The sequence below is a fragment of the Homarus americanus genome, unplaced genomic scaffold (assembly GCF_018991925.1).
Source record: "Homarus americanus isolate GMGI-L3 unplaced genomic scaffold, GMGI_Hamer_2.0 scaffold30535, whole genome shotgun sequence".
Taxonomy (NCBI): Eukaryota; Metazoa; Arthropoda; class Malacostraca; order Decapoda; family Nephropidae; genus Homarus; species Homarus americanus.
The window spans coordinates 1,487,056-1,506,956 of record NW_024732440.1 but is presented as its reverse complement, the minus strand read 5'-3'; positions in this window follow the sequence as shown (position 1 = coordinate 1,506,956).

The following is a 19,901-nucleotide window of genomic DNA, read 5'->3' as shown; positions in this document are numbered from 1 at the left end:
TAAAAGGGCTAAAAAATCCTTTCATTCCTCTCAAACCAGGCAAATTCCTACACTTAAGAATATTTTGACTCTGCCCTATCGTAATGAATTTGTCCCGTGAGTTCGGTCCCTCAAGCTACTTAATATTAATGTTGTTTTCAAGTATGACTCAACCATTACCAATATGTTAATAAGAAATAGCCCAAGTTTGAATGTAAATGGAAGTGTTTATTGTATTCCATGTAGCAAATGTAATTGTAATTATGTAGGACAGACAGGAAAAACACTGCAGCTCAGAATCAAACAACATAAGTATAATATCAGAACAGCATCTGAAAGCAGTGCCTTGTTCGTTCATGTTAGAAATAATAATCATCCCATTGCTTGGGAAAAAAGCTTAGAAGTATTTAAATCATCTTGTGTCACAGAAAGACTTCTGGTTGAAGCTAGTTTGATTAAGGAATTAAAATCAATAAACCTTAGTGATGGTCAGTTCAAAACTGATAATATGTTACATAAATTTATTTGTCAGTGGCCCAAGGTTAAAAATGCTTTGAAAACCTTTGATCTAGATGTATGATAGTTATTTAGTGGGTCCCGTATTTTTTACTTGACCTGACTAGTCACGTCATCCCCTTCTCTTAAGCTCCTCTACGTGTGTGTTGGTGTGGGGATTAGTGGATGACATCATTATGACCTGACCTCATGTTTTTAAGGTCACCCTGTATATTTAAGCCTGTATATTGCAAATGCAATATGGGAAAAAATCCAGCAAGAACAGGATCCCATACTAAACCAACTAATTGAGGAAAACAACAACACATCGCACAGACGGTGGCCTAGAAGCAGAAGAAATGATAACGAAGAACCAGAGCCTCTATATACACAATAACAAAGAACCAAAAGATGGGCACAACTCTCCAGTCACACAAGGACCTGGAGGGACCCCACAAATAAACAAAGACCTAAATAGTTCACAAACACCCACAATATAAAAAACTAAAAAAAAAAAAAAAAAAACTAAAAACGAAAAAGATGGGGATCATCCCTCCAGTACCACAAGGAAACATCAAATAGAACAACTTAGCTTAGCTTGGCTGAGACCGGCCTTCCCTAACCGCATGAGTCCTCTAATGCAGCACTGTTGACGGAAGACAAAAAACCCCGTCTCCGCAAGGTGGATAGCCCACCTGCTGTTAACCTCCTCTATTTCCCACTTCTGAACTTTACCTTGTACTGTACCCTTCTTGCACCCTCAGAGCAAATGCTCTCTTCTCTCCGTATCACCGACCCAACCTCTCTGAAGATGTTCTGAATAAAGACAAAGCTAAGGTGCTCCGTTGTTTCCTTTTCCGTATTTTATCAAGATATATATATATATATATATATAGTTCATTTAGCCAATTTTTAACCATAAACTTTAAGAATAAGGTTTCGGAGGATTATTAAAGAAAAGTTTATATAGTAGTCGAGACTGTTGAAAAACCAGAAGGTTGAAGGTCTCTCATAACTCGGTAAACGCTGATTTCATTACAACCTAAAATAATCAGTCAAAGAATCGCGTAACTAAACCCTAATTTTTTTAGTAATTTGCCAAAAAATTAATCAAGGCCATACTGGCAGCCAGCCCCTAATGTTTGTTGTGTATAAGTATCGTGGTTATCATAAGATAACCAAAATATACCGATAGAAGGTTAGGTTAGAAATGATCCGTATGATAATTAATTTGTCATTCAGGTTATTGGAAAGCTACACAACTGTGAAAGCTCTTATTAAAAAGCATCCCTTTACATAATATGGTCAGAAACGTAATATGGGTCAGTGTTGTTGATAGAGGAGTGCAAAAAAGTTGATGCAGCTCCTGCTTGTGCAAGAACTACTTGTTTGAGAATAGAACCAGATCCTTACAATCTATAGTTTTTATTTACTATTTCTTGGAATTAGCTGACAACTGGCTTTATAGGTTGATATTAACCCTCGGGTTAAATGTAATAAACTGGCGCTCACAGACACCTGTTCTGAATAAATAAAATAAAAATAGTAATCTTGCAGCTTTTGCTTCAAGGACTCTGATTACACTCTTCATTTTTAACTTTTACAGCTAAAGAAAACATTTCATGTTCAACTAGGATGCTCGTGTTTAGTGTCAAGTTATATTTATTAGTTCTGAGAGATGCCTTAATGATGTGTTTTACGCTAGACGTTTCCTGAGACATCATCATTCATTCTTACCAATGATTAAACGTGAAAAGTATAAGAGACTTTTTCACGTGCTGTAATAATCGCTTTTGGGTTGTTGGAAAATCATTAGATATCTAGAGAAAGCACAAGAAAGTGATTCAAGAATAGATTTATTCATGAAAATGCTACTGAAGGTTACACATGGAAAAGGAATGCCAGAGATGTCCCAAGAAGTGAAGCCTTTTACAGACTGTTTCAGAAATTTTTTACGATTCTCTAGAAACGATTGTGGGAACAGAAATGAGACAAGAAGAGGTTCTATGTGTAGTACCTGAAGGTCGATGTTCCTCACAGATTTTGAATACAGAGCAAAAAAGTTAAAACCTGGTCCTACGTTTAACATCGCCAATGTAGTGTTTAAGAATATATGTAATAGCAAATGGAATAGTTCACAATCAAAACATTTGTAAAACAAGACCGAGTAGTAACTTACAATGTGTTGTTCCAAGATCAAATGGTCTTAGTAAGAATACTTCCGTGTACATTATACTGACATTTGTCTATGGAATGATCTATTTACTTAAACACTGCTAAACTAAATATGTTTCGAAAAGACAACTTAAATAATTTTCACGGAGTAAGTTAGGTGCTCATCAAATGGGTTTGTTTTCACCTCGCTACTTGCAAAATTAAGGTTGATAGTTTAACAGAGACATCTAGTGGTGGGCTACGTCAACTACTAAACTCCCAATATGTGATACCCTCTGGCAAAGCTTCCCTACTGGCCACAGAAGTATTGAATTGTGTGTATAAAGAGTGTTGAAGTGTTCGGTAAAGTCTTAAGAGAGTACAGGTAAACGGATAGTCCAGTTATAACCTACGAGAATATTATTATATGAAAACATATCTAGAAATTAAGGGCAATATAATATGAAGAAAACAAATTAATAATACCTTAAATATATCTAACGAAATAAAGGTGGAATAACCCGCCGAAAACTCACGACTATAAACACGAACTGTCAGATCTCATGACTTGTTTCAGTGAACGCCTGCGAAACTTACTTGAGGATTGACAGTGTTTAGTGCTCAGCTGCCGTATGGTGTATATATCGTGAAGTGATTGTTGTGCATGAGATCTCAGCCAGGATGCAATTGAGTGTAGAATGATATGTTGTGTGGAAACTTATTAAACAGTGTTATACCTGTTAAGACGGTCCAGGGGTGTTCATGATCTATGTTATTATGCCACGATTTAATGTTTCACTCGGGGTGATTCAAATGTCTCGCCCGGAGTCAGACCTTTTGCTACAAGGTGAGGAAAACAGACCTGTGGCAACTGTCATCTCTTATAAGGTTTGTTGTTGACTTACCTGACCGTTTTGATTAGCTGAAAATAAACTGAAGAAATATAATGCTTTTCCCTATTTTGGCACAATTTATTAATATATACGTTTTAATGTCAGCGAGCAGCAGAAGAGAGAAATTGACGTAGTCGGCGGGCACAAATACGAAGTCAGACTCGCAATGTCATCATGAATGTATATCATTATTTCATTCGACAATAGGGAGCCGATTCGAGCACTGGGGTCGCCCAGACAACTGCCGAGACCACGTAAGTGTCGTTAAGAACAGTGTAAAGGGTAAAGCGATACTCTTCTGAATGCGAACCTCACCCCAGATCATTACAACGTCAAGAAAGTACGTGCGCTGTACTAAGTAAGCTGGATGATTTTGACAAAGTGTGTATCAGGGAAAATAATCTAGCATTCTGCGAGAGATGGGAGCTGCCGATCGAAAATGCACTCCTAGGGAAAGTGAATGAAACGTCAAGTGGGTAGGGCACTATTAATGAAAAGGGATGACATATTGGTGGCGAGGAACAAGCACAGTACCTCAGGTTAATTAAATAGAAAAGGAAATGTAGCCCTACCAACCAACAGACGGCCAGAGGTGTGTTTGGGTGAAACCTGAGCGAACCACACTAACAGAAGCAGGCAAAGAAACACTCCCTTCAACTAGCCTTCTAAATTAAGGTTTGTATATAAACTGTAATGATTTGTACCCGAATTATTGGTATTATATTAGTTTCGGTCATCCAGGTAATCGTAGGAATATAGGTTAGATTAGATCAAAATCATTCAAAACGCGTCAAAAATCGTCGGAAAAATATACGGATGACCAAAACTAAAATTTTACCGAATTTTATATTAGTAAATCCTGAATATACTATTATCAATGGGACAGAAACCCCAAGGGATTAAGAGATATCAAAAGAACAATAGCTGTGTGCGTCTCAACCCTCCCCCCCCCCCATCCCGTTACCCCGTTTGTGTCCGCCAATCATAAGCGTCCTTTCCATTCGTTCGTCTCAGACCAATCATAAATGTCCTGTCTATTTAATTTGTGTTTATTTCATTTTTTTTTGTTTTTAATTCATTATTTGCTTCATTCATCATTTGCTTCATTCATTATTTGCTTCATTCATCATTTGCTTCATTCATTATTGCTTCATTCATTATTTGTTTTATCCATCATTTGCTTTATTTTCTTGTGGCTACATTTGTATATTTTGTATAATTTATTCCTTACCTAATTGTCAAATAATCAATAGACTATTCATACTCCATATAACTTTTTGTTTAATTTATTGTGATCTTTGATATAGATAAGAGCACCGTCTGTTGTGGGGGCTGGCCATGGCTAAGGTCGGGTATACTAAAGGCGTTTTTTTTTGTAGATAGCACGGAATAACTAACGCGTCAGCTTTTCCCGGACTGTCATTATAAAATACGATCGTACAGCGTCTTGGGGGAAAACTATTGTACAACAGTCTTCAGAAAACAATAAAATTGGGAGAACTGTTATTTGGACACAATACGGAAAGAAATCGCGAAGAAAATGTATAAAAAATTATGGAAAGAAAGACAAAAAAGGAAAGGAGGTCAATCAGTCAACAATAAATAAGAATAACGCCAAAAATTCGAGCCCGTTGTAAAGTTGATTTCTCCCGGACTCTCTGAAACCACACGTAACAACTAGAGCAGCTCCTAATCAACCGCAAGATAGATTTTTCTGACGATGATTTGTTTCTTGAGGAGGAGGATTACAGACCAAGAGTGCTTCATCCTTTTCATATGCCAAGGAGGAGGGAGATTTACTCGTAAAGAACACCGTGATAGCTTTATACTGCACTTCAGTAACAGATTATATTGTAAGATTCAAGGATTTGTGAGGTATTGGTGTAATACTTGTCCTCCATTGCTTACATGGCTTGATCCATTATTTCGAAAAGAAAGGGGCTCCACTATGTACGTTGTCTCTCTCTCTCTTCTCTCCCGGCTAGGTGTTCGCATATTTATACTCGAAATACGGCGAATTTTAGGTTCGATTCAGTCTTAATTTTTACACTCAGAGCTGTAATTAACTTGTTCACCCTTATTTAAAGTATCTTATGAACAATGATATTAAGGTGTCAATCATATTTGAGTAATTATCAATATTGTTACACCAAAGTCACCAACGGCTAATGAATCGGACAGAGCCCACTTATAAATGGGCGGAACCAAAACAGGTTTCAACTAGGTGCAATCCTTCTCAATTCTTTCACGCCTTAAGCTTTGTTTTAGGTCCTATCCAATATACCACCGTATATAGAATTATTTTTATTATTATATCAGAACTCAGCGGAAGAGTATGCGCTGACAGACTAGCTAACGCGTTAGCTATTCCGTGCATCTACAATAAACGCCTTATGTGAGAGGGACAAAGGGGAGAATTGAGGTGGTTAAGTAGAATGATTTGTCTCAACTGGGGCCAGATTCCTGTAGAGAACAAACGCTTTGCCGAGTCCGTTAGCATTATGACGTCATGACTGTAAAGGGAGGCCAGTTTGGAATTTAAACTCGAATGGTTCCTATGATCACTATAGTCCTCTCCCCCCTCCCTCCTCTCCCTTTTTTGTTACTGAAGGTGAAGGGGCTTTGCTTATTTCAACCTTTATTCTGTATTTGTGTTTATTTTGTCATTTTTTTACTGGTTGTGGAGATGAGGCAACATTAGCTGATGCGTCAGAATCATAAGTTTAGCAAGTCATTGTTTACCTCGGGAAGAGAGGGTGACAACTTGTTTACCATTCTTTTATCCTTTAATTTTTATTGATTTACTGTTTGGTTAAAGCGACATATATCACCAAACTCCGTAATAACACAAGTGAAGATTAACCGAGAAAGTCATCGCCTCTGCATGTTTGTTTTGATTTTCTGCCAGAAGTGTTCTCCCCCCCCCCCCAGTTTATAATTTGTATTTATTTATTTTTATTTATTTTTTCATTTTGCTCAGCTGCCTCAGTTTTCTTCCCTAAATAGGACGTTTGATCCTTGTTTCTTTTTTATCTTCAAATATAACATTAAACACTTCCAACACACTCTGCCCACCACCTCTTATTGACTTCTTTTGTTGCCTCTGACGTGGATCTTAGGGATGTTTTTACTTGTAGCGTTCCGCCTTATGTCTGTAACGGAGCGGAGATTCTGGAGTGGGGGCCGCAGGGATTGGAGTGGGGGCCGCAGGGATTGGAGTGGGGGCCGCGGGGATTGGAGTGGTTTTAGAGAGAAAGTTCAGGATAATGTATTAATTATATATAGTATTTAAGGGTAATATTTGTCGTGTTTAATTTGACCGGACTGGTGATTAGGTATGTAAAGGTCTTCACACGTTAGAGCGTTCAATGTAAACTACTGACCAAAAAATACTGAGGGCCGCTGGTGTCATCGTTATCATAAACTAATTAACCTTCTCGCAATAATAAAAATAAAAATTAACCTTCTCGTTCTTTAAGGTAATATTTCATATGTACTACACCATCATTATGTTAAATGAGCGCCTAGAAAATTAGATAAATGTAATAAATGGGCAGTAGAGGGATTTGTTTTTTATAAGTATACATTATGCCAGTCCCGATACTTTTTTGTACCACATTATCCAAAAACGCGTAATATATCTTTTGAACAACAACAACAACAAAAATCATGGTAACCCCTTTTTTTATTATAGGTCACAATCATCATTAGTCTTCACGTGTACAATGGTTTCTTAAAAAAAAAATCATCGTCATTAATAAACGTACAGCTATAGCGACATACATTTTGGAGTTTACACTAATGCAAAAAAATATGACTTTATTCTCAAAGAATGCTGTTAAGTTTTGCAACCAATTATGATCATTAACTTTTACTTCAATAATCAACTTTTCGACACGTAGCCACCATCATCGTCAACGCTGGTGTTGTTGTCATTAGCCACATACTGTCAACCCAAGGCTAAACATAATAGGATTAACTCCGTATGCATTAAAAAAAAAAATTAAAGTTTACCGTCCACAAAAACTCGTCACTTATTTGTGTCTATCTGATATATTATTTGTGGGTGAAAATTATAATTCTTAGAACACACAGCCAGATATATGAGGAACAAATTAGGGAGACATTAAGGAAATTATGCTGTTGATTGTGGTATTGGTAGAGCTATATATGGAGCAGGCACAAGTAAATCTAAGAGAAAAGTATGGTAGGGGTGGAGAGGGAGGTGTGGTGGTGGTGGTGGGGATGTGCAGGAGGGGGTGGTAGGGGTGGAGAGGGAGGTGTGGTGGTGGTGGGGATGTACAGAAGGGTGTGCTAGGGGTTGAGAGGAGGGTGTGGTGGTGGGGATGTGCAGGAGGGGGTGGTAGGGGTGGAGGGGAGGGTGTGGTGGTGGGGATATACAGAATGGTGTGCTAGGGGTGGAGAGGAGGGTGTGGTGGTGGGGATGTGCAGGAGGAAGTGGAAGGGATGGAGGGAAAGGTGTGGTGGTGGGGATGTGCAGGAGGAAGTGGAAGGGATGTAGGGAAAGGTGTGCAGGAGGGTGTACAGGATGGAGGAAAATAGGATGGAGGTGGACAGGAAAGAAATGAACGGGATGTAGGTGAACAGGATGGATGTTGACAAAATGGATGCAAACTGGATAGAGGTGGACAGGATGGAAGTAATGGGAGTCAGAAGAAGGACATAACGTTTGGGAGAGAAAATTGAGAACGGGGACATAAAGGGCACCACACAAGGCGGGTCTACAGGGAAGGAGGAAATGTTCAACAGTACGGTAATGATGAGTAAAGGAAGGAGGAGTGTGGAGTAGTGGAACGTTCTTGGGAGTGTGGAGTAGTGGAACGTTCTTGGGAGTGTGGAGTAGTGGAACATTCTTGGGAGGTGGATTAGTGGAACATTTTGGGAGGTTGATTGTGGTGAAGTGGAACATTCTTGGGAGGTGGAGTGTAGTGTAGTGGAACATTCTTGGGAGGTGGAGTGTAGTGTAGTGGAACATTCTTGGGAGGTGGAGTAGTGGAACAGTGTAGTGTAGTGGAACATTCTTGGGAGGTGGAGTAGTGGAACATTTTGGGAGGTTGATTGTGGTGTAGTGGACATTCTTAGTGTAGTGGAACATTCTTGGGAGGTGGAGTAGTGGAACATTTTGGGAGGTTGATTGTGGTGTATAGTGGTAGTGTAGTGGAACATTCTTGGGTGGAGTAGGAACATTTTGGGAGGTTGATTGTGGTGTAGTGGAACATTCTTGGGAGGTGGAGGTAGTGTAGTGGAACATTTTGGGAGTGGAGTAGTGGAACATTCTTGGGAGTGTGGTAGTGGAACATTCTTGGGGGTGTGGAGTAGTGGAACATCTGGGGTGTGGAGTAGTGGAACATTCTCTGGAGGTGGAGTAGTGGAACATTCTTGGGGTGTGGTGTAGTGGAACATTCTTGGGAGGTGGAGTGTAGTGTAGTGGAACATTCTTGGGAGGTGGAGTAGTGGAACATTTTGGGAGGTTGATTGTGGTGTAGTGGAACATTCTTGGGAGGTGGAGTGTAGTGTAGTGGAACATTCTTGGGAGGTGGAGTAGTGGAACATTTTGGGAGGTTGATGGTGTTGGGGAGGTTGATGTAGTGGAACATTTGGGAGGTTGATTGTGGTGTAGTGGAACATTCTTGGGAGGTGGAGTGTGGAGCAATATAGTGGTGGAACATTCTAGTGAGGTGGAGTGTGGAGCAAGATAGTGGTGGAACATTCTAGTGAGGTGGAGTGTGGATCAAAATAGTGGTGGAACATTCTAGGGAGGTGGAGTGTGGAACAAGATAGTGGTGGAACATTCTAGTGAGGTGGAGTGTGGAGCAAGATCGTGGTGGAACATTCTAGGGAGGTGGAGTGTGGAACAAGATAGTGGTGGAACATTCTAGTGAGGTGGAGTGTGGAGCAAGATCGTGGTGGAACATTCTAGGGAGGTGGGATGTGGAATAGTGGAACATTCTTGGTAGATGGAGTGTGGTGTAGTGGAACATTCTTGGGAGGTGGAGTGTGGAGCAAGATAGTGGTGGAACATTCTAGTGAGGTGGAGTGTGGAACAAGATAGTGGTGGAACATTCTAGGGAGGTGGAATGTGGAGTAAGATAGTGGTGGAACATTCTAGGGAGGTGGAATGTGGAGTAAGATAGTGGTGGAACATTCTAGGGAGGTTGAGTGTGGAGTAAGATAGTGGTGTAACATTATTGAGGGGGGTTAACCGAGCGCCTTGCATCAAACAAGGTTAGAAACTCATTCAGGAAGAAACGAGAATTGAAAAAAAAACTTTATGACTTTTCTTTTTTGTAGAGGATGAAGCGGCGGTGAAGAGAAAAAAAAATAATGTCGAGGAAGGAAGAGAGTGTACTGTATATCGTCTAGAAATTGAAGACCTGGAGAAGGAAGTACAGTATAGTATAGTTTAGTTGGGGAGCTGACTGTCTTGCTAGTTTGCGTGAACATATGCACCGTGAAGTTGTTGATAAGGGAACGTGGTTTAAATCTGGTTGTCTGGTCACACTGGTAGCTATGGTGGTACTGGGCAGACTATCCCTTTCAATGCTCGCTGGTTTCAAGGCCATGTATTCCGTGCACTCTAGCGGTCAATGGCATTTTATTAGCCAAAGAGGTTGTTTATGTCTTGACCGTGATGACTGTGGTAGCTGGTGTTGTGGTATTATACCTAACTCATCGGCCTGGAGAGCTAAAATGTAAACATGACTGAGTGAAGCATGATGGGGTGCAGAAGGAACTGGATCTACTGAAGGACATAAGCTATGATTCCTAGAATTCTCTCCGTTACAAAAAAACTGAGACGTAACCAAAGGTCCGTTACCCAACTCGCTATTACGTTCCCGCTCCAAACATTATTAATTCCTCGTAAATGCTGATCAAGCGGCATTATCATAAACGTTATCTATGACTGTTATGAAACTGGACGAACAAGTCTTTTGTCCACGGGAGGAATTTTACCAACAACAATAATCATTAGTATAACTACAAGCTCGTTTACCTAACCGGGTTAATGAATGAATAATACACACTTGTCTTTGTTACTGGCAAGATGGTCGTCTTGGCGTCACAGTATACAAGCTAACACCTGGCGTGTCACAATGACTTAATGTTCCTGGCACTTCCACTTTGTAGTAACACCATTATGTCATATTCAGAATATATATTATATATTTTTTTTAAATCACCCATAAGTGCCAACAGGTGTTTCGTACCCAAAGAGTCAGGAGAAGTAGCAACAGTCAGGAAGTGAACCCCGGGCCACCCCCAACACTCAGTAACGACACCCAGGAGCAACATGGGTGAGTACCCAGGAACTCCTCGCGGGTCAAGCGTTATCACCAGAAAAAACACGCAGGACCAGCATCAACATATAAGGAGTACAACCCGTAGCAACAGTCAAACAAAGGAACACTCGGTCACTACACAGAGGAGCAGTAGCAACCCATTGGACGTATCACGCAGAAGGTTCATTAAGGTACAGGAATTATACTTAAGTACAATAGCAATATTCAGAGGAGCACGAAGTAGCAGCAACACTCAGAAGCAATGAATAATTAGTATACTTAAGAGGCATTGAAATCTCCAAGAGCATCAGCAACACACATACGGACTAACTATACGACCTTCAGCGCCCCACTCTGCCGTCTCCTGTTCCTCTTGAGTCATACCGCCCACCCTTGTTCGCCCGTGTGTGTGTGTGTGTGTGTGTGTGTGTGTGTGTGTGTGTTACTCGAGTCCCATAGTCTAGTAGGCAACATTTTCCTTCCGTGTCTGGCGAGTTATTGACCTTGGGAGACCTTGACCATCATTACTAAACCATTAATTTGTTAAACTACCTCGTTTTGGGGGTCTTACTATCCCAGCCACTTAACTTCTCGTACAGGTTGATCTATGTTCACCATCAAGTCGTTCACCCATTAATATGTTCCTCAGTCAGTCAGCCCACCATAGCCTCATTTCCTTTGTCATCACACTAACTAAAAAATTATATAACAGTTGCATCACATAATTGTTTTATTGTTGATCAACTAGCTAATTAATTTACTAAACTTATTTATACGTGAATAAACCTTAGTTGTTGGAGCGTAGTTATGATTTATAATGTCATAAAAAAAAAAAAAAAAATTATGTGGCTATGATTTAGCGTCTCTGCTCTGAGCCGCTAACCTGCGGAGGTACCCCACCCCGCGGCACCGTCCCAATAAAAAGTGAGCGGCCTTGGGGACATAATGACAGTTGCCCTTCGTGTTCGAGGCTGGCCAGCCCTAGGGCCACCAAGGCGTTAGCTTGTGTAAAGTGTAGACGCTTTCCCCAACACGAGAACCGCACCCTAAGTTAACGAGCTGCATGACCCAGTGTCAAGGAATAATCGAAGAAGACCGGACAACTCGCCAACTGCACTGGCTAACCATTACCCCGGAACACAACCCACAAATCGATTAACACCCAGGTTCCCAATTATTGTTGGGCAGACAAAGGCAAATGGCGTAGCGTGCAGAAACTTGCCCACAGCTTAACGGTGCCCGGGAATCGATCATGGTACCTCTCTTGGTTGAGAAGCATGCTGATCATTATACCAACAATGATGGAGTGACCTTCTCAACTGGCTCAGCCATGTTAATACTGTTATTATTATCCACTCTGTATCTGTGTTTTTCTGGCTAAATAAACTGTTTCAATTCAATTCAATTCTGCGGTGGCTGTCACCTGCACTTCCAGACTCCTGCCAGTGTTCGTGGCCCCCAGCTCTCAGCACCGCAGTATCTTATCGTTATCTCCCGCTGCTCATGCTTCTTATTCACAGTAGTTGGTGTAGCCGCCTAATAACAGGGGTAAGTTCTTTAATGTCATATTTATACATAACATAAGTCAACGGATATATATTTCCTCCATTCACCGTGTTCTAAGTTAATACAGACATAAACTTTTAAACACTACCGGAACTGTAAAGTGAAGCAAAATGTTACGGTCATGTGCAAACACAAGCTAAAACATTGTGTCTAACAGGGTTATTAAACACCGTTCATCAAGTTTCGTAGTGTACAGTACACAACACACAGCCTTCAACCGGTAAATCCCAAAAAACAAAGAGTTAATGGAGATAATGTACTAACTCCTTGTGTACGGTGTCGTCTCTCAGATGAATAAAATCGCCTGGTTGTTGCCAAATAAAACATTAACAGTGGCGACTCCGTATTGTAGGGGATAAACGGACGATCCTACACCCTTACACAAATAATGTATAGTGAGTGCGAACAATTACGACAAATGGCTTATGTTGTGGTGGTAAGTTACACAATCAAGCCCAACCAGCGTCGTCCCCTGGAGTGAAGGCCGGACTCTCACTCTCCTCTGAAAGTGGCGGGATACAGAAGATGGCTGATATACGTAACTGCCCTTGCTGTTAGTTAGTCAATGGTCGGGGTTGGCCTGCCATTTCAACTACGTGTGATTCGTCAAGGCATTAGCGGAGGGTGTGAAGATGGTGTGTTTAGGGGCAGTGGTGGTGGGTTAGGGCAATGGTGATGATTTAGGGGCAATGACGGTGTTTTAGGGCCAATGGTGGTGGTTTAGGGCAATGGTGGTGGTTTAGGGCAATGGTGGTGGCTTAGGGGCAGTGGTGGTGATTTAAGGGGCAATGGTGGTGATTTAAGGACAATGGTGGTTAATTAGAGGCAATGGTGGTGATTTAAGGGGCAATGGTGGTGATTTAATGGGCAATGGTGGTGATTTAAGGACAATGGTGGTGGTTTAAGGGGCAATGGTGGTGATTTAGAAGCAATGGTAGTTATTGGAGAACTTTTAATTTCACGGTCAATCATTGAATAATTTTTTAAAGTGAAATTTTGAGATTCTTTTTCATTTCATATCAGTGTCATGAGAAGAGTCATCGAGGCATCGTATTGGTCCATGCATCTTGAAAATTATGCTTATGAACCTTATTCTTTTTATTAACTCCAAAGTCAATATGTGTGGTGAGTACTATTGCAAAAGATGATATGGCTTATTGAGAAAGTGAGAATGGGTGTTTGTGTCTCAATCTGACTTAGTGAATGAGAGAGAGAGAGAGAGAGAGAGAGTGTGTGTGTGTGTGTGTGTGTGTGTGTGTGTGTGTGTGTGTGTGTGTGTGTGTGTTTGTGTCTCAGTTTGACATTGAGTGAGAGTGGGTAATTAATGTCTCAGTCTTGTTGACCCTGAAATGGAAATCAAGAAGTGGGGGCTGGGCATGGCTCTCAGTGGCTCATATGACTGAGCTCCCTGTGGCTAGATGACCGCCTTATGACTGAGGGTTTTATGCCCCTCTGATATCTTGAACCAAGTATCAGTTACGTTAATGGTCCCAGAAAAAAAAGAGACAAACATATTAGGCTTAAATCCGACCACCACCTTATTTCGTGATGTAATAACAGGCCTGCCATATATCTGTAGGATCACCAGTTAGTTAAATATTAGGATTTGTAAAAAAAAAAAAAAAAAAAGAAACTCACTAACCTCCCATTGCGTAATATCGTCCAGTCTTATAAGAATGAAATAAAAGAGGATTAAGTAAGGATGATAAATATAGGAAAACAAACATGAAATATCTGCACAATCAACACTTTATGTTGACTAAATTTCGGATCAAATATATTTAATCAACAATCCGGGAAATATAAGCTAAAAAACAAAACCCTCTGACCGAGTATCAAATTAAAAGAATACAGTACAGTTTTGAAACCTTGTAAGACATGAACATATTTAGAGAAGTTGTCATATCCTCATACGATAAGGAACTGAGCGAGCTACCTCGGCATGTATAAACTTCTTGAAAACTCCCGTGTTGAGGATGTGTAATAGGCACAAAATCCTTACCCAAAGAACATCTATTCAGGAAATATAACTGTTATTAACCCTGAAGTTGCCGCTACATTCTCGTCACCCAGAAGTATAATTTGGGGAAAAATATAATATCCATTGTTATTTGAGTCTGAACCCTAATGCAGCTCCACGAATATAAAGTAGTCGTCGTTTAGATAGATTCCTCTTGCGTTTATTAGAGGTACAGTCCCCTTCACCCCCTTCACTAATGCGTTTACAGGGTCTCGTCATATAAACATTCCACAAATCATTAACATTAAGGTATATGTTTTAATATTGTTTTGATTTGATTTCATAAGATGTTTAGTATTGTTAGTTTTCTTCTGTCGAATGTAAACAAACACAGGGCTGTCATACTGCACTAAACCTGACGATCCCCTGTAAACGTACTAGTGAAGGGGACTGTACATCTAGTGAAAGTCTTGAGCAATGTGCTGATGAAAGTTTGATGCAATGGTATGCAGTAAATAGGTCGAGCCAGTTGAGAGTCTTGTCATGGGTTATCGCTGTGATGTAACACCAATCTTGTTATTACGGTTATGGTGTAATATCAATCTTATTATTTGAATTACATAAGCATAGTGTTGGTCACCTCTTGGTAGTGTTACAAGGCCAGAGACACCAAATTTGGTTGACCTCGGTAAGGGCAGAGAGGCGGCGAGCGCAATAAAAACAGTTTTTACCTCCTGCCCTTCTACGTCAAGGCTATACGATGGCTGCAACTGTGGTCGAAAATTATCTATTATATGGTTTTTGTCTTAATAATGTTCTAGAATAAAAAAAGAAACGTTGTTGTAATGTTTATGTTTTACGGTGTTACTACATTAGCGTAGCTTGGGTGAGGGGGGGGCGGTTAGTGAGGGCTAGTACCACCCCTGATTGGACAAATATCTGGTTCAGTCTGAAATCTAGAACCGGTTGTGAAAAGAATTTGGCGATAAAAGAGCGATAGTTCATGTGGCCCATATTTTAATTCTACTTCTCATAATAAGACATAGATAATAGCCAGAGTAAACTTATGACTTGGTGGCTTGAAAACATATACTGCATAAGTCACGGGAAAGTTGTCGAATTTATATGATTACAATGTATTTTACCGACGACATTCTCATCTCCATAGCTGGTAACATTGTCACTTCTGTAGGCTGCAGTATCCTTTGTTACTAACTTACTAGGCTAGAGTAACACATGTGGCCGGTGCGGTAGGAGTGGTTTGCGAGTGCTCCAGCCCAGTAGGTAGCAAATTTGTGCCTCTCTGGTTTTCTTTCTTTGCGGTTTCTTGCTCTAATTGCGGTGAGTTAAGTCAGAGTTAAGCCGTTAAACAAGAAGAGGGAACAAGACCAATTGGTTGTATCACAAATCCACAAACGCCTGCATAAGAAAATACCTGTTGCGGAAGAAAAACTGGAGCTCAGGGCATCTTGCAGATTACGTAATATACAAAAGGCCCTAAATGTAGCCAATCAGGATATAAGATAAACCAAACGGTACTTCGATATGAAAGTAGCCCAAAATATTAAGAAAGATCCCAAGTCCTTTTATGAGTATGCCAGGAGTAAAATGAACACCAAGGATACTGTCGGCCCTTTAGAGGATGAAAACAACGTGACCTTGGAGGATGACAGACAAACAGCTGATACCTTAAACTTAAATGGATACTTTGCATCAGTATTCACACTAGAGACGATGGATAACACGCCTGTGCTTAAGATAATATATACCTCAATGGTGGAAAATGCATTAAAAGAGATGGCAACTACAGAAGACGTCATCAAAAGGAAAGAAGCCAACTTGAAAGGTGATAAAGGACGTGGTAAACGAGAAATACCTGGATCAAGGTAAAGCGCCTAGGGACTGGAAATCAGTCAACGTCACCTTAGTATAAAAGAAGGTCAAGAAAAGTGGAGCAGACAACTACAGGTCGATTAGCCTAACATCCCATATACCTATGCTGTGCAGTATACAAACGCCTTGGGGAAATTCAGAGGGACGCCATTATCCAACACCTGACCGAGCACAGTCTCATCAACACATCACAACACGGTTTTATGGAAAGAAAATCCTGCATGACAAACTTACTCACGTCCTTGAAACAGTAACAAACTACGTGGACCAAAGCTCATCAGTGGATATGTTGTCAATGGATTTCTCCAAGGTGTTTAACAGTCCCAAATGCACGACTAACCTCTAAGATCCAGTCACACGGCATCACAGGCAAGATTTTGACGTGGATTATAATCCACTGGCTCGAAGACAGGTAACAAAGAGTGGTAATAAATGAAATTAATTCTGAACATTCCGAATAAAAAAAGTTCTCAGTGGAGTACCACAAAGCTCTATCATTGGACTCACCGTGTTTGTGATCTACATAACGACATACAGTAGATGAAAACATATCAACCGACATTGTTGAGTTTGTGGACGACACGAAGGTATTTGGGAAGGTAGCAAGTTAAGACGATGTCACAACAATGCAGAAAGACTTCCATGAACTGTTCAAATGGTCTCAAGTCTGGTAAATGCTCTTTAACATTACGAGATGCAAGACCCTACACGTAGGATACAACAACCTTAATCGCAACTATTCTGTTAACACTTAAATGGATACTGTCGATAAGGAGAAAGATCTAAGCTATTTTTTTTAGTGTTACATTATGTAAATATTTGTCCTGTCCAGTCGGAAATTTATGACCGTTATCCCCACCCCTCCCACTCACCCCTTCGTAAAATGACCAACCTCGCTACGGTCTTATTGGTTATATAATATCTGTAACTGCTGCCCTGCCCCAGTCTACATACGTAGTTAGTATTATTCATAAACTTAGTAAGCTGAGATTAACAAAACAATAACAGTCTTAGTTTCAACATCAACACAGTCAAAATTTACCAAGTGGTAAAATGTCTACACACCCTCTAGTAAAAGTACACGTTGAGAGAGTTAATCTTAATCTAACTACATCATAGCTATTAACATTATCCTAACTATCATAGTCTTGTACTGGAGCAAAGCAACGGCGATGATAAATATGCTCACTATCACAATGACGTCTACGGGTGATGAGGACGGTGGCGGTGGTGAGTGTGATCAAGAGGGTATTGGCCATGGGTATCAAAAAACTACGTGTGAGTGTGGGTAGGAGGATGGTGGCCATAATCGTCACTTATATAACATTATCTGCTGGGCGTGGTATCTTGGGTCAAAAGGGAACTTCCCGCATACACCTACTGTACATGATCCGCCACATCAAGTTTTTCTCACACTTAACCTCTTTTTCTGTCAATTCTGTCCTTGGCTCCACAGATACCCTGTGAATACTCAAGGATTTTGAATGTTGTCCTTATTTTCTCTGTATATACATTATATATTCGTTAATTGGGTTATTTGCATCCACATTTTGCTTCCTGTTGTAAGGACTTTTAATTTTACCTTTCATTAAGGAGTTCCACTTTATTTTTTACCAGATGTATACATTATCCTGCCCTCCTAAAGACTTTCACTTTTTATACGCTACACACAACTTCCACTTTTGTACCCAGCCAAGAAGCCCCTCTTCTTATACTTGCTGAAGAACTCTTACTTTTCCACTCTACCCCGGTAAGATCAATTGTTCTAACGGACTTACAGCTCACACGTTTCTTTAGGCTCTCATCATTCACAGCGCAAAGTGCCACCTTCTGTCTGAAATAAAAACTATTCATTACTATCTTCCAGGCGTTCCTACATCATGAACTGCTTACGTCTTGAGGAAAAACTCACTTTCCTCCTCAACTTAAACCTGCTGCCATTCTGCTGGGCAGGCTTAGTCAAGGAACTTCCCGGCTGCCTCGCCCTTGAGGTGCTTCCCGTCCTCCATCCATCACTCTGTTTACTTGTCGTGGATCACTAGTTGGAATCTCAGTCCTGTTTCTTCTTTATTTCACTTAACGAAACCTTCGACTTCGGTCTGTCTGTCTGGATGTTTGTGTCTATAATAACATTGTAACTATTAATTTTTTTATCTCTTTCACTTGATGGGTCAGGCAACAGTGTGCGATGGTTTGGGAGGAGCAAGGCAAACGCCTGTTCATATAACAAAAAACGGAAATATGTCGTAGGGTCGACTACTAGAGCAGATGTGGTGACATAGTCTAGTTGCAAATGATTTTACGCTAACTTTGGTCATATTTTGGCTAAGAACAAAGTTAGGTTACGACAATGCTGATACTTTTATAATTTTAGCCAATGTTAGGCTCGTTAGTTGCTTGGGCTGTCAGCAGGGCAGGATTTACCTACTTGTGGGCCCCAGGCCAAACTCATCAGTGGGCCCCCAAATTTATGGAAATGTTTGCATGTTTCAATGATCAATATATATATATATATATATATATATATATATATATATATATATATATATATATATATATATATATATATATATATATATATATATATATATATATATATATATATATATATTTATTTATTTATTTATTTATTTTACTGTAATTATTTTGCAATGGCCAAATGTCATCAAATATTACATGTATCATAATATTATCAAGGTAAGAAATAAGAATTTCAACACAATGTGACACATCATTACTTTTAATCAAATTAGTTCTATATCATGTACATCTTATATATGGGAATAATGAAAGAAATACAATTAACTTGAAGCATAATCAATTTTGCAAGCACATGAAGTACAGCAAACTGTGTGAATTTCAAAATAATTTCTTCCTACTATTTTCATGGAAAGTTTGTCAATGATACTGTGTGTGTCAAGGGATTTTTGGAGGCCAGATTCAATGCATAATAATGAAAGTGAGTTTAATCTGGTTTGTCCCATGGTAGACCTCAGGTGATTTTTCACCTTAGATAGAGTAGAGAAAGACCCCTCTCCTTCACAATTTGTAATGGATATGGTAAGGAAAATTCTTGCCAAGATACTAATGTTTGGAAAGGCAGTTGTCAAAATACCATCTTTGGACCTCAGCAAAGTGGAGATGTTTGTCACTGACCTGTCAGAATCAGAAGACAAAATGTCTTTAAATTGCAAAAACTCATCTAAAACAGATGCTTCCAGGTCACTGGAATAGGTAATGACAACGAATTCCAGTTGGGCTTTGAGATCATCATATTTCATACTGTCATACTCCGAAAATTACAAAATTTGTAAGTCATTTGAAGTAAGTAATAATGCAGATATCAAATTTTGAAAAAAATCTATTTTTTGGCCAAAATGATAAAAATTGTAGGACTTATGCCTTACGGGATTTTTGGCCCAAAAAATAGATTTTGTTCAAAATCTCAGAATAGGTACTCCTGAACATGCTGATTAAGGACCTGTTCACCAAAATTTGTTATCTGCATTATTACTTATTCAAATAACTTGCAAAAGTAATTAAAATTTTCTAAAAGCCATTTGAACAAGTAATAATCCAGATATTAAATTTTGGTCAACAGATCCTTAAGGCATAAGACTTACAATTTTTGTCATTTTCGGCCAAAAAATGGATTTTGTT